The following is an 18,888-nucleotide window of genomic DNA, read 5'->3' as shown; positions in this document are numbered from 1 at the left end:
CCGTTTTCAAGAAGAAACGAAACGTCCCATTTGCAGCAACAGAGAAATCGAAAAAGAAAGCTTCTACGGAATCTGCCAAAGGAGGCAAAAAAAAACTGAAACTGCAAAGCCGGAAGCTAAAAAACCTCTGCCAAAAGAATTCCCTAAACCAAAGCAACCTAAGGAGGCTGACAAAACTGATGAGAAACAAATTAGCATCCGAATAGCTTAGTGATCACTTATGTACCCAGTAAACGTTTCATATCAGGTGAAAGAGTGTTTTTCAAAAGTTATAAAAATTACACATCATTCTGAGAGGTGGGTAATAACAATTATCCATGGCTAGAGATGATCCTAGCATTAAAAATAGCAATCGGAATTTCAACCAAGTATTAGTTATTAATAGGGCTAGGACAACAGCGTATTCTTTTCATTATTTTGACTCTCGAGTGTGTATCCGTTAATATCTTTTATGTTTTTATATAGAGTGATGTGGTTCTCGGTTTATTTACTGTGTCTAACTGTGTCGGATATATACTGGAGAGTCAAAACAATGAAAAGAATACTCCGTTGACATAGCCCTAGTTATAAAATTTGGTACCATTTATTTTTATTTTGTTTTATAAATTATATGTTTATTGAAATAAACTGTTTCTATGGGTGTCTATTCTTTTCTGTCATGTCTATGCATATAAAATTAAGTAATAATTATTTTTTATACATACAAACACTGGTGCTTTATGCTTACGCAACCATCAGAATAAGGGTTATAATTCGTGCCGGTCATGAGTTGCAAATGGAGCTAAACGTGGTTGCGTCGGTAGATACCCACGCAACCACGTTTAGCTCTATTTGCTAAGCCTCTACGTACGGGTCACCAAATAATTTCCCCGGGAATTAAGGGAATTGAGAACTATAAAACGCCGAATTCGGCCGAATGCATGGTACAATCTATAGTGCGCGGATGTCGAAAACATTGCATAGATGCTAGTTGACTGCCAGTTATAATTCTGCAGACAGTACCAATTTGCATGTACCATCAAAAGAGCTTTATAATAAAAATTAAATAATAATTATTCTTTATACCTACATAGATATATATATATACTAGCAAAAGTACCCGTCGTTGACTGGGTTCAAAAACAGCCTACAGAAAATGAACTCTGATTTATGAAAGTATGATAGGTTATGAAAAGGAAGAGTTGTAAATTTGGGTTGAATTTGGGAGTATCAAAACCAAAGCAAAATATAATGAAAGTAAAAATACAATAGATAAACCCCATAATTTATTATACCATACCTATTCACACTGAAACACTTATCATATATATATATATATATATATATATATATATATATATATATATATATATATATATATATATATATAAACAGCCGAGCTGTATATTTGATCCATTTCTTTTTTACGCGCATTTTATCCTTCTTTTAATAATATATTGGAATTCTTTCCCATTTCCTTGTACCTATTCGTGAATTATTCCACGGATTTCTGCCTTCTGGATTACCTTGGATCATCTTCCAATTACGCGGTCCCCTTAATGGAAATTTAACTAACTTTCTTGGATTCTGCATCTTTGAATTTTACCGTGATTAGAAATTTTACCCTTCACCAGACTATCCATTCACGTGAAATCAGTTTATTCCCTCTTCGTCACTTTTTGTTATCAAGTAAGATCTATTACTTATTGTAGTTTCATTTAATACTTTTGCAAGCTAAATTCGATCCCGCATTTTGCTAAATCCTACCCTCTGATTAGAAGGCAACTATTTCATCGAAACTCCGCGGATCAAGGACTATTCATGTATTTAGTTTTTCCTTTTTAAAATTAAATATATTTTTAACTCTTTTTCAAAGTGTTTTTAACATGTTTTATTAACTACTTGTTATTATCTATCTATCTATCTATCTATATATATATATATATATATATATATATATATATATATATATTATAAACGTTTATTTTTTAAAATATTGTTCATTTTAATGTATACCGTTTTCATTTACGGGTTGAGACTGTTATGATAAAAGCTGAATCAGCGTTAATTTCGAGTAAAGCTCAATGTATCTATTTTATAGATGCAGAGCATATAGAGTACAAAACTTTGAATTTCAACAAAGTGTTTACTATATATATATATATATATATATATATATATATATATATATATATATATATATAGTAAGATATATATTAATATCTTATATATATATATATATTAAGTAAGATGATTGATAATTTATAATTAAAATTAAAAATCGATTTCATAAGGAAGGAAAAACAAAATCAATAAATTCGTTTCGGAAACGATATTATTATTATTGTGATAGACATTGAGTTTTGGACAATAATCTTATCATATAGTTTTTGAAAACAAGGTCTCCTCATCAGCAAGAATATTGGGTGGTGAGTTTTTACTAAAGATACCAAAATAAAGCATTTTAAGTAATGCAGATGTATCTGGAAAATATTTAAAATATTAAGGAAAATAGTTACTTTTTTGATGAACAATGTAGGATAAATAAAAATAAAATAGAATCTGGTTGAAGAGTAAGAGAACGGAGATTTTAGATATTTTAACAAAATATAAATACCTTGCAATGGTTCGTCTTTGCAAAATTCGTACGTATCATCGTCAATGCATTCATTGCGATGGTAAAAGTAGTTTATGAATGCTTGAAGATGTTGATATACAAATTTTCACAGGAGACCCCATGGAACAATATTAACAGTTAAAATCATTAGTGACGTTACATTGAAAATAGCTGAAAAATTGCAATTACAAGGGAGATAATTTTATTCTAAAAGAAAAATAAATTATTTGTATGTTCAAAGGGAGATAAACACTGATTATATAATATTTGAGTTTTTAAATAATGAATGAATCCTCTTGGAAATGATTAAATAAAAATAATATTTGTAAAAAATATAATAGTAATTATAATATTTATAGGACTTACATTAATAAAATAGTAAGATATAAATTCAAAGTATAATAGATAATAAAATAAAATAAAATAGAACATAATGGTGAAATATCAGTTAATATTATAATAATAATAATAATAATAATAATAATAATAATAACAATAATAATAATAATTCATAAATTATAAATTATATATTATAAGATAGATTAGTAATAACATAATTTTATGATTTATAGTGGCTTAAATTTATCAAATCTAAACCAACGTTTATGAATGCATCCGGAAAAAATTTCGTCTTTTAAGTTCAAGAGAATGGTTCTATCTTTATTATATTTTAAAATCTTAAGGGCTTCATATCTACAACGTTCACAGAATCATTATAGATCTACATTACATCGAGCACTGTTTTCTTTTCGTTTATTTTAATTGTACTATTGAATGCACTAATACATTAAAATATACTCTGCTCTTTAGACTCTTGTTCTAATCCCCAAAGCATATATATATATATATATATATATATATATATATATATATATATATATATATATATATATATATATATATATATATAGCTAGATAGATAGATAGATAGATAGATAGATAGAGAGATATAGATATAGATATATGTAGATAGATAAAATCAAAATAAACAATATAGAAATAGATCAAAACTTAAGCGTGTTTGGTAAAATTTTGTTGAAAGTTACACTCTTCTGGAGGTTGAAGGTTCAGTCATCACTGCGCCGACAACCAAAAATACAATTGTGATTTACCTAGGACTTCTACCAAGTCATGATTGACGAAATAAAGATGCTATCTCTGTCGATTAAATAAATGATTCCGTCCGACATTTCTTGGCGAGTTCGACAGAAATATTTCCGTGTTTTTATGTTTGACAGAAAGATTTTTAAGTATGACAAAATACGCATGAAGAAGGTCGGAGTTTACAAAAGATTGCGAAATTAACATTCGATGTGAGAACAGGAATTCGAATAATCCAAATAATCCGCATAATTATGTTCATCTAATAATAAAATATCTTTACTATAATATTATAGAAAAGTTATTGTGTGTGTGAGTTCCTTCCTCAGATGTTCCGAAACGGATGAGCCTATCTGTTGCAAATTTCACTCAAAGCTAATTCATATGTCTTTCAGTGTTCTTAGGGAAATAAAGAGATCTCAGTAAATCATTTCTTTTTTTAAAAAAAACAGACTTATTCTCATCTGGAGATATAGTTCAGTGGTAGAGCATTCGACTACAGATCGAATTAACCCCTGTTCCAACCCGGGTGTACTGGACTATTTCATTTTAATTTCTTATTATTGATAAGTTTAATTTACGATAAAAGAACAAGTACCATTTAAAATCGCCGCAAATTATTTATTCGTTTGCATATTTTAAAACTAAACATTTATCAGAAGTGACTTTTCCAGGGTTTTCATCGTCAAGCCCAAATATCAGCTGACGTTATATTGTAAACAAACACATACAGAATTTCATGAACGACATTATCATTAATATTTTTTTTCTTCCCCCTTTTTTGCGAATTAGTCCATTGGGCAAATTATTCTTCGTAATAAGTGATATTTAATAGACGATAATAATACATACGTAATCTGCATGAATTAACATATCATGTTTAAGCGTATTGTATGACCGGGCAAGGTTGCGGCGTCGTTAAATATAATACATCTAAAAATTATAGCAAGTTTCCACGGATATTTCCGAAGTTTCGTTTTCAATCAATTAAAACTATTTTACCAAATGATTCATTTGCTGCACATAGTGAAATAACTTAAATGCGACCTCTTAAAACAAAACGATTAGGCATATCCAATAGTCTGGCGGATGAATATTTGTAATCTTGGATTGTTGGACGAATATTTCTTTTTTGTTTTTTACATAGATATCATCACTTATCAAGGTCAAGAGGCCACTCGAGGATAATGGTTAAAGAGTGTCCAGTAGAAATTGGACACTATAGTAATCGTTAGTAATGGAAATTTGGTAAATTTGTTAACATTATTTAACTTAAATGAAATCTTCATCAATATAAAGTTACGAATTGCACTGAATCATTATTTATAGAGCCACCCCCCCCTACTCGTTACTCTCCAAATGTTATTAAACCATTTTTCTATAAAGCTTGGAGCACGCCCTATGGATTCACGAAATTAAGTCCTACGTGACCTTTTATAATCGTCTATATTTCAACTCCGATAGTTTTCGATATTCTGGAATGTCATTACATTTACTTTAGAATAATTATTGCGACCAAATCACAAAATGACACGAACGCCAACATTTGTAACCATGCATGAAACGCTTAAAAATTCCTGATATTTTTGTGGCTTGACAGGTAGCCATTATTACGAGGAATAATTTGGAACTCGTCATTTGCCGTTGAACTAGTTGACAGTAAACCTGAGAACCGAACTTTGCAGTCATCATCCAGGATCTTATTCCCTTGACACCGGATTTGTTTTTGAGTTTACTGATTATTAATCTTCTTCTTCTTCTTCTTCTTCTTCTTCTTATTATTATTATTATTATTATTATTATTATTATTATTATTATTATTCTCTTGCTCCTTATTCGTCTTAATCTTGTTCTAGATTCTGATTTAAATGAACATGACGATTAAAATTTAATTAACTTTTTGTTTTACTATTTATACACACCAGCACAACAAGGCACGTTTGTCCAACTGCTGCTACTGATAATTTTCTATTGCCGTCAGTAGTCGCATAATGTTTCCTGTTCATTCGAGTAAATTTCTACTCGAAGTCTTTGAAATCGCCATCAACTGCCATCACACCAAACTGCTATCAAGTACAAACAATAAAACCTTCACTTTATAAAGATTTGCTCCCGACATAGGAAATTGCGGCAAATCTATTGCAATAAATTCGCAATTTGGTGTGTGTGTTCACATAAATTTTCAGATTCAGAAAAAAATTGGACATTCGGATATTTTTGGCCTACGAATAATACATAATCGAATCACTATAGAAAATGCGAAATGAAAAACATGACAAAACAAATAGAATTATAAACCGCAAACCAGGCGTTTGATATCACATTTTCAAATTTAAATTTTAACACTTAAACTATCAAACAGGAGAGAAAGAAGATGAAAAAAAAACGTAACGAGTTAGCCGATCTCGCCATTGCGCATGCGGAAGTTGTGTGTGTCGAATTTCAGCATAGTCAATCGAACGTACGATAATTTAAATGCTTTGCTTTTTCGAATAGTCTATAAGGGAAAATCCAAACAAACACCCTAGACGATGCTATGGTGGAAATGTTGTTTAACTTGATCAAAAAAAGATAGAGACGGTGTCCGTTTGCAAATCTGAGATATTATGATCAGTAAAGTATACAAAAACGTCTCGCAAAATCTAACTGACACAAACACCTCGATGCAAAAATCTTTCGTGGATATACACAAACGCTCGCGCCCATTTTACCTTTTATATATTAGACTAGCATGTGTGCCCGTCGTTGCCCTGGTGTTTAAAGGTGTGTGTTGAGCAAAAAATAAAAAAGTGGTAGTAGGCAGGCAGGCTCGAACCTGTACCGCGAAGAAAGAAAAGAACGTGAAAAAAATGAGATGCCTTTGCCGTTGCGTCCATCGCCAAACCGGAAGTGGCGAAAATTTAAATTAAGCCTAGTTGATCGAAAGGAGGGGTGACTTTCGAAAATATCGGCGAAAAAGCGATTCCTCCTAGTTTTCGATATTTGTCGTCTGAATGGTCGAGCTTCATAACGATACTGATCTCGTGAGAATCCGTCGCCTCTGTCGAAAGTCTTAGACATACTTACATACACACATACATACATTTTAACAGACAGGTGAGATTTATATTACAAATTACTGAATTAATTCATTGATATATATATATATATATATATATATATATATATATATATATATATATATATATATATATATATAGCCATGTTTTATATCATTTTGAAGCGCGTTTTTCGCTTTATGGAATCGTGTAATTCGTTACCGTTCTCAATTTTTTCATTCATTTTTTGCAGGTTTTTCGACAGCATGGACAAATTCAAATCCGCACGATTTTCTTGTTCCAGTTCAATCTAGGCCGAAAAACTGCCGAGACAGCTCGTGATATCAATGATGCATTTGACCCAGGAACCACTAATGAACGTGTGACACAACGATGGTTCAAGAAATTTCGCAATGGTGACGAGAGACTCAAAGATGAAGACGATCGTAGCCGGCCGATTGCGGTTGATAACGGACATTTGAAAGCCTTAATTAAAGCCAATCTTCGCAAAATCACACGAGAAGTTGCTGTTTAATTCGAGGTCGACTACTAAACACTCATTCGCCATTTAAAGCAAATAGGGAAATCAAAAAAGTTGGATAAATGGGTGCCCATGAATTGACAGATAATTACAAAAAAATCGTCGTTTTGAGGTGTCTTCTACGCTCCATCTGCGTAACAAAAACGACCCATTTCTCGAGCGGATTGTGACATATGATGAGAAGCGGATCCTCTATGACAACCGGCGCAGTGGTTGGATGCCGTGGAAGTCCCACAACACTTTCTGAAGCTGAAATTGCACCAAAAAAAGGTTATGGTGACTGTTTGGTGGTCTGCAGCCGGTCTCATCCAGCACAGCTTTTTCGATCCGGGCGAATCGATTACGGCGGAGAAGAACTGCTGACAAATTGACGAAATGCACCAGAACCTCCGACGCATGCGCCCGAGATTGGTCAATATAAAGAGGCTAATACACCTCCGTGACAACGCTCGCCTGCATATTGCTAGGAAGCTGAACGAATTGAACCACGAGCGTCTGCCTCATCTGCCATATTCACCGTACCTTTCGCCTACTGATTATCACTTTTTCAAGCATCTCCACAACTTCCTAGACGATGATTGCTTCAAAAGCCGAGATGATTCCAAATTGGCCTTCAATGATTTCATTGCTTCCAGAACTCCTGGTTTCTATGCTAATGGGATAAATAATTTTTTTCTCGTTTGCAAAAATGTGTTGATTCTAATGGTTCTTATTTCGATTAATAAAGTTTATTATGAAAGAAGTTATGATCTTTTGGGATTGAACCTCACAAAACGACATTACTTTTGCATCAACCTAATAATATCGCTAAAAACAACAACAACAACAAGAACAACAAGAACAACAACAACAGCGAGATTTAAGAGCGATAACAGTCATGTATAAAATCTGACCAGGCTTCGTGTCAACGTAAAAAATCAGATTGCTGATTATGTAGTTATGTGTTCCATCCGTTTCAAAAGGAGTTTAGTCATGCTAATGATGACTGATAGACAAATACATGTGTCCATGGATAATTATTATGCCTGTAAAAATATTTAATAATAAAAATAAAATTTTAAAAATATATCCCTTAAAAAATACGCAGAACAAACATAGGAAGTAACGTCTTAGGAAGCAAAATGAAATACAAATAACAGCATTTAAAACTGCTATAAAAATAACAACAAATTATATATCGATGAGGCAGACGCTCGTGGTTCAATCGCCATATATATTTTATAAATTACTAACTAGCTCTACCTACGTATTGAGCACTTTTGAAGTAAATACTTCAAGTTTACACATAAATATATACTTTCGTATATTAATTTTATATGAGTAAATTAAGTAGTTATATATATATATATATATATATATATATATATATATATATAGTAATTTATAAAATATATATGGCGATTAAGCTACACTGAATATTCTGCGTTTCATCCAACTATAGGATTCGTCAGGCTTATGCGCGAATTCTGTCGTTGCTTCTTGTTTTTATATATGTTGAGGATTTCTAGTCGGCCAATCAGCTTTCTAGTATCCACCGCGCCCCTTCCTACCAGCCAATGGGCATGCATTTTATCAAACAAAGGATCTGTTTTAGAACTAGGTTAGTGGTTTTAGGTGGTCGTTCTCCTTTTTTTTTCTTTTTTTTTATACATATAAATATACCTATGTGCACACAACAATGCACATACATATACATATATACATATATATATATATATATATATACATATATATACATATATGTATGTGATCGTTTATGTATATTCATGTTTATTTAATTTATTTATTTGTTTTTTTCCTATTGTTATTGTTAGTTTTAAAGCTATTTTGTATCGCTATCCTAGAGTAAGTTTTATTTTGTGAACACAGTTGTTTGCTATTTCCCGCCTACAGTTTAATAGATCTTGAGGTTCTTTAAAGTACAGGATAGAAAATTTTTCATGGAGGCATAATTTACATGGGTCGTCTAAATGTCTGCATGTGGTAGCTTGTCTCATTATTTTCCATTCGACTACCGGCGAATGTCCGCTTTCTTTGAGTTTCCAGTATTTATTCGCTAGTGTTGTTTTTATACGGTGTTTTTTTTATTTTTGAATGTGCTTTTGTGGTCATAGTATCGGGTTTTGAAATCTAAGGAAGTCATGCCTATATAATATTTCTTGTTATTCGGGTTTTCTTTCGCAAATATTGTTGCTTGATAAACTACGCTTTTTGTTAGACATTTATTTTGGACTGGGCAAAGTGTGCGGTGTCTACAATTGCATTTATCTTGTTCGTTATTAGTATTTTTATTTATGGTATGGTTGTTCTTGTCCGGGGTTGGTTTATTATTATTATTATTATTATTAGACCTGACTTGCGCGACTTTTTCTTGCGCGACTATTTCTTAAATAAAGAGTATATGTTGACAAACTCCAAACCCTGCAAGAATTGAGGAAAAATGTCAAAAACGAAATAAGAGGGTTGAATCGCAATCCAGAGATTCTGCAATCTGTCATGAATAATATTTTGGAAAGAGCACAAATATGCGAAGCTGAAAATGGGCAACATTTAAAAGACATTATTTTTCATAAATAAACATTGTTTGAATTTTGTATATTTTAAAAAATTTGCATTTTTTAAGACATTTCAATGTCTTAGTTAGATTGTGTTTAAATTACTGACTAATATAATCAAAAATAAAGAATTTATTTAAGTTTAAAACCCTTCACTCATTTTTGGATACCCTGTATATATACAATTATAAAACTCAGATCAGCTTGCTTGCTTGCTTGGGCGTTTTAACCGTCCATCCGGTTTGAGACTTCAAAAAATTGGAATATGGTTTCCAAAAATTCGTCTGCTTACCCTGTCTTGTCTTAAATCCGATATTAAAGACCACTTAATCTGCAGAAATAATTGAAAAAAGACGAAAAAGAAAAATTGTAAGGGGGTGCCGATAGTTCATGTGCACCTACATATTTTTTTTTTTTAATATTTTCTTTGCCCAAGTTGGGCGTGATTAAAACTGGAACTTGATTTTTAAAAAGGACATTTTTCGTGTCCAAAATTATTTATTTACGATTATTTTATTTGTATTTTTCATTGTAAGTTGGAATTGTTTTCAAGCAAAAAACAAAGCAAATATGTTTTTCAAATATAAATATAAAACTACTTGATAAATTTACATATTTAACAATTTATTTTTTTTACGACCTAACCCAGCGTAGTTTACCTTATAAAAAGAAACCAAAGTCTTCTTTTGTTTTGGCTAATACGTTTTAACGGCCTTTAAAGATAATATAAAAGAAGAATTTTTTTTAATAATAAAAATTTGACATTGTAGCATGGGGGAATAATTTCCTATATAAATTTTAAGTAAAATAAGACCCCACTTTTGGCGACGTAGCGAGACATATAATCGTTAGCTTTTTCAAGTTTGGTGTTCAGTGTGGAAGCAGAAATCAAAATGGGGTGGGGTGGGTTCATAAGTTCAAAACATTTTTAAAATACGTAGAAACACTTGAAAACGTGTGTGGAGGAGACTTTTCATTTTTTTTTTTTAAGATTTGCTTTGAAAATGTCTCACCATTAAATATTACTTAATCAGTTAATTATCATTTCCTGATATTTTAAAAGTTGTTCACACACACACACACACACACACACACACACACACGCAAATAGGATGGGCCTGTACAATGCACACTCCTTCCTTGTATTTTTTAAAAAATATTTTCGGGTTTTTTGGGGGGAGGGGGGTTTCAAATTTATTTCAACGGATTACACCCCTTTTATATAAAGGATTTTTCATTTAAGTGCAATGATGTTAAGACCTTTGTTATCCAATGTATTCCGTATTGTTTTCACTGATCGCCATATTGTTTGCGTGTGCGTGTGCATTCAATTTTTTGCGCGTGTGCGAAATTGTGCATAGTTTTCACTGGACGCCACGTTTGTTTTCACGCGTGTGCGTGCATTCAAGTTTTGCGCGTTTATACATTAAGTCTGTATACTCCATTGCACTTTTATACATTAATTCTGTATACTCACTATTCCATAACTTATTATAAAATAAACTGACCCAACGGGTCACGGGTAGTGAAGTATATAGTTTAGTTTAGTATATAGTTTAGTTTAGTATATAGTTTAGTTTAGTATATAGTATAGTTGAGGGTGAGTCTAGATTTGAAGCTTCGAAACGAGAATTATAAGTAGCGTAAAACTGTTCTGTTCGCGGAGCAATTTTTCCATATGAATTTGATTATACAAGTTGTCTACATGTGGTTTGGAAGTGATGAACATGCATGCTGTTGTTTGACATGCCATAGTTTGACGTGTACACCCGTAATAAGAAGCATTTGAAATGCAATACATCTGCAACAAGCATAGATTTTGAACCTAATTTTATCGCTACAAATTGCGTTTCTATTAAGGATGTAAATGTTTTCATTTAAGTAATTATATACTTATTTCCCCGGAAGGAATTCTCGTTTTTTCAGTGTAAGCAAATCTCAATAACATTATATGCTCGTCATAAAAATGGCATAAGTTACTAAAATGGTGGATAGATGAAAAGAGATTAACTAGTTAGAAAAAAGAAAAAAAGATAAGGAAAAGGAGAAAAGATTTCATTTCTATTCATCACTCTGTATGATAAAAGTGAAGAAACGTTCTCTGTGTATGCGGCACGGTCTCTACCAAACTACTTTGTTAATTTTTGGTCTACTGATTTGACACGTGATATTTGGACCTGTCGAACAAATTTGATTTTTTTAATCGGTAAAAATAGCTGCTAAGCGGCACAATTGAAAAATTGGTACTTGGCAGACTTAATGCATGCGCAAATATATATTTATATGTTTAACTGCGTCAATTTATGAAGTTTCGATATTCATGTATCATTAGGTTAGATGGTAGCGAATACCTCTTAGGCACTAAATGTTATGGTTTCAATTCTAGCTTACAGCACTAAAATCATATTTGTTTTTTTTTACTTTTAAAATCACTACTATATATTGGGTAGAATAAATAGAGACTTGGCTTTATAATGATAAATAGAAAACATACATAGTAAAAATATAAGTAAAAAATATCATATTTAAGCTCATTGTACGGCCGGCTTGCTAGTATATTGTAAAAGTTACTTTGTCTGTCTGTGGAAGGGTCTCTACCAAACTACTCTCTCAATTTTTAATTTACAGAGTTGTGGAACAATATCCATCTAGTTTTTCGCCAGAAAATAGCTACTTCAGGCTCAAAATTGCAAAATTGGAATTGGCAAACGTATTTAGATGTAATGTGTATGTTCTGTACATGTGAAAACATACATTTATACGTTTAACTGTGTTAATTTGTCAAGTTTTATATGCATATGTCATTAGATCAGATCATAGCGAATACGGCTACAAAGCTAAATGTGCATGTTTCAATTCTAGTTAATGGCATGCAAAACATATTTATGTTTACTTTTGAAATCCTTACTATATATTGGATGCAATATAATAATCAATTGAAAAATGAATACAAAGTTTGCATAAATTAAAATATCATGTATCAGCGTATTTTACGGCATAAAAATGCCGGACAACACCAGGCGGTCTGCTAGTATCATAAAGTGATAGTTGTCCGTTTCTGAGACACAGCATCGTGGTACTGCTTCTCAGTTGATTACAACATCGTCGTTTTCAAGTCAAACGTAAACAAGTTCTGGTTGATCCGTCTTCGTAAATAATCCATTTCTACCCAATTTCAACCATTACAGATTTTCACATGCTCTCATTTTGGGCTTTGATAAACGGTGACTCTCTTGTAAAAAAATAAGGTTTTCCACTGGATTTCGAAGGCGTGTTTATTATGTTAAGGCAGGAAAGACTACTCCTAGCATCTACTCTTTAGATGTGGCAACAATACTCCATCTTAGGACGTATTTAGATCTGTTGAAGCATTGACTGAAACCACAGAGCTGACACTGGATCAGCAACTGGATCAAGCAACAAGTGGATGATAACGGCCTGTGCAATAAATGTGTGAAAAACTTGTTTGTATTCAATTCTTCTTTAAAAAAACAAACAAACACCTACACAACAACAGATTATTACGATGTTTAAGTTTCTCCATGTTTTCTTCTCACGTGCATTCTTCTCTTAATAACGAAATGTTCAAATTTGTATCCGTCCGCAATACATTTTGTACAGTAACAACATATCAATCTTTTCTATGGATTCACTTACCATGACAATGACCCCTTGGGAGATATGCGCTCAATGAATTGCGTTGATATAACTAGATCTCTTACAGTTGATAGCGACAATATTTGCTATTGAGATGAATCAATTTGCAGACACTTTTACACGGGGAATAATCATTACTTGTCTAGAGTGAAAGAAGGCGTTTATATATATATATATATATATATATATATATATATATATATATATATATATATAATCAGGATTCGGTTCTGGGGTTCGAGAAGGAGTGAGTCATTCGCTCGATAACAGTACGTTTCTGCCCTCTTCTTTTCCAATCGACCACACCTGGCCTCTCGCTACCAATGTCACACCGCACAATCCGAACGTCAGCAGTACAAAATTCTTTTCAAGAGAAGATGTTCGCGACTCTTTTCTCTCTGCTGCCCCAGGGAATTTTTCCCTGCTTTTATATCCTCCTATCTAGAGAAAAAGGAAGAGACAGGAAGAAAAATAGCCTTTCCCATCATGCTCTGCCTTCCCAAGATGCCTTTCGCGTATACAAATGCGCTGGCCATCCTTTCCTTCTTTCCCAAAGAGCGATACAGATACACCCGGTACGTTTCTTTTTTTTTATTCTTTCCTAACAATATACCCCACAATATATATATATATATATATATATATATATATATATATATATATACATACATATATATATATATATATATATATATATATATATATATATATATATATATATATATATATATATATAAAAGAAACACACCAAGTAATGTGTTCATCAACGTTTCGTCTTTATTACGAGAGGTATATATACTAATCGGGTTTCCCGGAGTTACCCAAGTTAGCGTCCGAGGTAACATCATACACAACATTATATTACAATGAGTTTACTTTAACAGCAACTTTAATACTGTAGGCTAACCCACTCAGCTATTCAAATATGTGGTAATACTTTTAACCTAACATTTCTTTCATTGTGTAACATGTTCGAAAATTTCATTAACTTCTGTAAAAAGAAATTAGGGATGAAGAACTAATTCCAACACGTCCACATACGAACGGTGAATGTGAATAGACTTATTTTGAAGGTACAACTCTACTATGTGTTCATGTTATATATATATATATATATATATATATATATATATATATATATATATATATATATATCGTTAGTTAATATTCCAAAACAAGATGCATTTCCTCCGAAAAAAAAAACAATGAATTCATAGCCCAGGAATGGAATCCATCTTATTCCGCCATATTTTATTATTTAATAAATGGTATAGCTATATTTCGAAAATTTCGTACTTAGATTAAACAAAAACATATAAGATAGTACTTCTAAAATATTTCTTAACTAAATGTAACCTAACGTGTAATTAAGTTCTTAAATCATAATTTAGGAAACAAAAATCAAATACAAAACCGATTAACTGCTAATAAAAACACATTTTCACGTACGTAAATAAATATTGCCACTTCCATTAAGGAGATTCTCTCTTTAGTCTATATCTAATTAATATTTTTAGTCTATACCAAATTAATATTTTTTATTTTTATACATATAAATCCCTTCCTAACGAGGCGCATCATATCTATTCACTAACATTATATATATATATATATATATATATATATATATATATATATATATATATATATAGCATATATATATATATATAGCATTTGTTTTAAATTTTTAAAATCTGACACTCATAAAATTCTATAAAAAAATTTCTCTAAAATATATTTAAAAATTAAACTGCTTAAAATGCCTTAAAAGACTTTCAAAAACTTTAAAACCATAAAAACATTTATTTTATTTATTGCGGACTATTATCCTCATATTTTCTTAGTTGTTTTCCGATGTTTCGGCCAACTATTCCTCTGGCCTTCGTCGTGAAATAACTAGGAAAAATTGAGGATAATAGTCCGCAAGAAATAAAATTAGCAAATGATACTCATCTCAGTAATGAATTTACATTTAAATAATATATACAATAAAAACTTATTAAACGCTGAAAAAGTTTATAAACCATAGTGATCAATAATACTAAAATAACCAACATTTAGAATTTACTCCAAATCCTACATGTCTTTAATAATTAAACATTAAAAATCCAGTCTTTAAGTTAATTAATTTTTTTTTCTTTTAATGCTTATTATTGGCTCACATGGAGCTTTCACACAAGTCAACAAACGATCTGATTGGAAACCTGTTATTTTCTCTGGAGGCTGAGTGACAACAAGTCTCCCCAGACGTCCAGTTCTCTCCACCTCCTTCGATAGCATTTGCAAATGAATATGCATCATCGCAACAACTTCTTACCATTGATTTCTCGCCGGCAGTGGCCATTGGTTTATACTGGAATTTGAGTGGTACTAAGCCTCCCCAAAGTCCCAGCTCTCTTTGCGCTTGTCCAACCGAGGTCTGGCTGGCGCTCTCTCCTCGGTCTTTCAGTCCTTCTTGACCCTTCTCAGCTCTTTGGTGTCACTTTTTTATTGGGAGGAGCGGTGGTGAAAATATGGGGGAGATGCATGGTGTAGAACTTGTAGATATGCAGCTTCGGTGTTCTTCATTCCCTGGAATGCTTATTCGTTATATTGTCTTCTTGTATTATTCTCCGCATTCAAGGGTTTTCCTTAATATTTCAGTCGTTTTCATTATCGTTAGTCGTTGTACTTTTGCAGTTATTCCTCTGATTCCAATTTCTGACATTCTTTTTTCGAAGTTTTTCGGAATTGTTCCTAGTGCTCCTACTATTATCGGTACTATTTTGATTTTCTTCATCATCCAAATCCCTTTTAACTCTCTGGTTAGCTCTGTGTATTTGCTTCGTTTCTCCTTTTCTTTCATACTCACCCTGTGGTCAGCTGGGACAGCAAAGTCTACGATTTGACAGGATTTTTCTTTCTTGTTAATTATTACGACATCTGGTCTTCTTGCTTGGATGGGTTTGTTCGTTTGTATGTCCATGTCTCATAGGATTTTGTGGTTCTCGTTTTCGAGTGCTGTTGCGGGTGTATGCTTGTGCCATTTGTCTGTACGCTCAAAATGCAGTTGTTTGCACAATTCCCAGTGCACCGCCCTCTCCACTTTGTCATGCCTGTTTTTGTATTCCTTTTGGGCCAGTTTGCTGCATTCACTTACTATATGGTTTATCGTTTCGTCTCTTTGTCCATAGAGTCTGCATTTGCTGTTTTCTTGTGTTTTATCGATTCTTGCTTTGATATTGTTTATTCTTATCGAGTTATCTTGTGTTGCAGTTATTAGAGATTCAGTTTCTCGGTTTATATGTCTTTTTCGCATCCATGTCCAGGTGTTTTCGTTATTCTCATCTTTTGTCATTCTTATGAATCTTCCGTGGAGTTGTTTCTCTTCCCACTTCTCTTTTCTCGTTTTGTCATTTGTCTCTCTGTTTTCTGTTTTGTTGTTTTTTCAGTGTCTCTCGCTGCCATAATTATCTTTTCAGTGTTTTCATTATGTATTTTTCTATTCTTTTTTCGTGTCCTTCACACAGTCTTCTATACAGATTATTATTATTATTATTATTATTATTATTATTATTATTATTATTATTATTATTATTATTATTAAAAATGCGCAGCGGTATATACCTAAAATATTATTATAATATTGAGTATCACGGAAAATAGAGTGCTCAACATTGTATAGCCCAGAATTTCCTTGTGTATCTATTTAATTAACCCGAAAGATTGGTGTAGCTTATGTTATTATGAATCGCACATTAACAAATTCGTAGCAGCACAACATCGGTATTAATTTCAATTTAAGCTTAGCAGTAGAAACATATTTGACTCTAATAAGCTTAACTCTAGTGTACTTTTTTTAAAATACTAAATCGTTATAATAATATGCTCCCACGATATATATAATAATTTGAGCTTAAACTGCCACAATATTATTTACATGAGTTTGAAATAGAGTAACATTTACCTCATTCTATGGAAACAGATTTGTATACTGTCTTGCTTTTTTATTAAGTGAATTCTTAGTAGATGTCACCATATGGAAATATTTCAAAGTGCATAAGTTGCATTTTTGCTCTTGTTGTTCTTTTGTTCTTCTTGTTCTTATTTATCTTTACCTATAATGAATATTAACCTTAATAATACCCTAGCATATTTAATCTTAATAATGTCTTAGCATATTTACCTAAAGAAGTGATATCAGAACTTAATTTGGAAAAAACAAAAATATTTTCTATATTTTTAATTAAACGTAGGCAATAATATTATTATATAATATAGTGATTATGCTACATTTGTATGCAATATTTGAAGTTAAACAGTTTCCGCTATTATTATTTCAACCATTGCAATAGTTTGCAATAAAATTAGTAGTATTAATAGGTCCATAACTATCATTTATTTGGCATAAATGTGAAATTTTCCTGTTATTATGTCCTATTATAGATGCAGACATCTTTTGGAAAAAGATAGTTAATAGAATTTTTATTAAAGAGATTTTCTAATTTACTATCTTTATTAAAGTTTCTGTCAATGATGCTGTAAGACTTTTTTAATATATGCGAAAGAATATACTTACTGTATTGTGCGTTAAACGATATGGTAGATCGTCTACTATTTTTCTTTTCTTCTTCTAATTTGTATTGTGGATTAGATAACCTAAATCGGTTTTGATCATTAGGAAACTTATTTTCATTTATATTATTATTATTAATATTGTTATTAATTCTTATATTTTCCCATAGCACTATTATATAATACGCAGCCATAATGATTAACACAAGTTGTTCTGTTAGCTAAAACTAATATTATGCTTATAATCTCATCCTTATTATAGTGCGCCTTATTTTTTAAAAGCTGTTCATTCTTCGAGTATTTAGTTATTTGTTTGGAAATAGATGAAACTATCGATTTTTTTTACATAAGTATGGTTCGGTTTATGATAAAGTTCATACATGTTAACTAAATTTAATTGACTTTTATTGAAATCTATAAATATTTTAAGATTTATTTTTTAAAAGAATCCATAAAATGTTCCCCATTCTTCCAAAGTTTAAGCTTGGAATCAACAAAAAATAATGCAGTATCCCTATACAGACCACCTATAAATGCAAGATTGTCTATGAGTAAATTCTCACTAAATCAGTAACTAGTGCTTAATCTGAAGTCTCGTAGAAATATCAAAATTAGTCCCCTATTTTTCTTATATGCAATTAATGTCCTTTTAGCTAGCTTAATTATATCAATTTCGAAGTTAATTATATCAGTTTCGACTGTAGCGATATTAAAACCTTTAACCAACAAATGAAGAGATATTGAAGGGTAATATGAATGCATATAAAACATAATAAATCTACTGTTATTAGATTCTCAAACCAAGAAATGACTTTAATGAACTCCATAATTAATGGTGGGTTCTAA

Source organism: Euprymna scolopes, chromosome 34 (genome assembly GCF_053919585.1).
Source record: "Euprymna scolopes isolate OS-2025 chromosome 34, ASM5391958v1, whole genome shotgun sequence".
Classification (NCBI taxonomy): Eukaryota; Metazoa; Mollusca; class Cephalopoda; order Sepiida; family Sepiolidae; genus Euprymna; species Euprymna scolopes.
The sequence above is the reverse complement of the archived record's forward strand: the minus strand, read 5'-3'. Positions refer to the sequence as shown.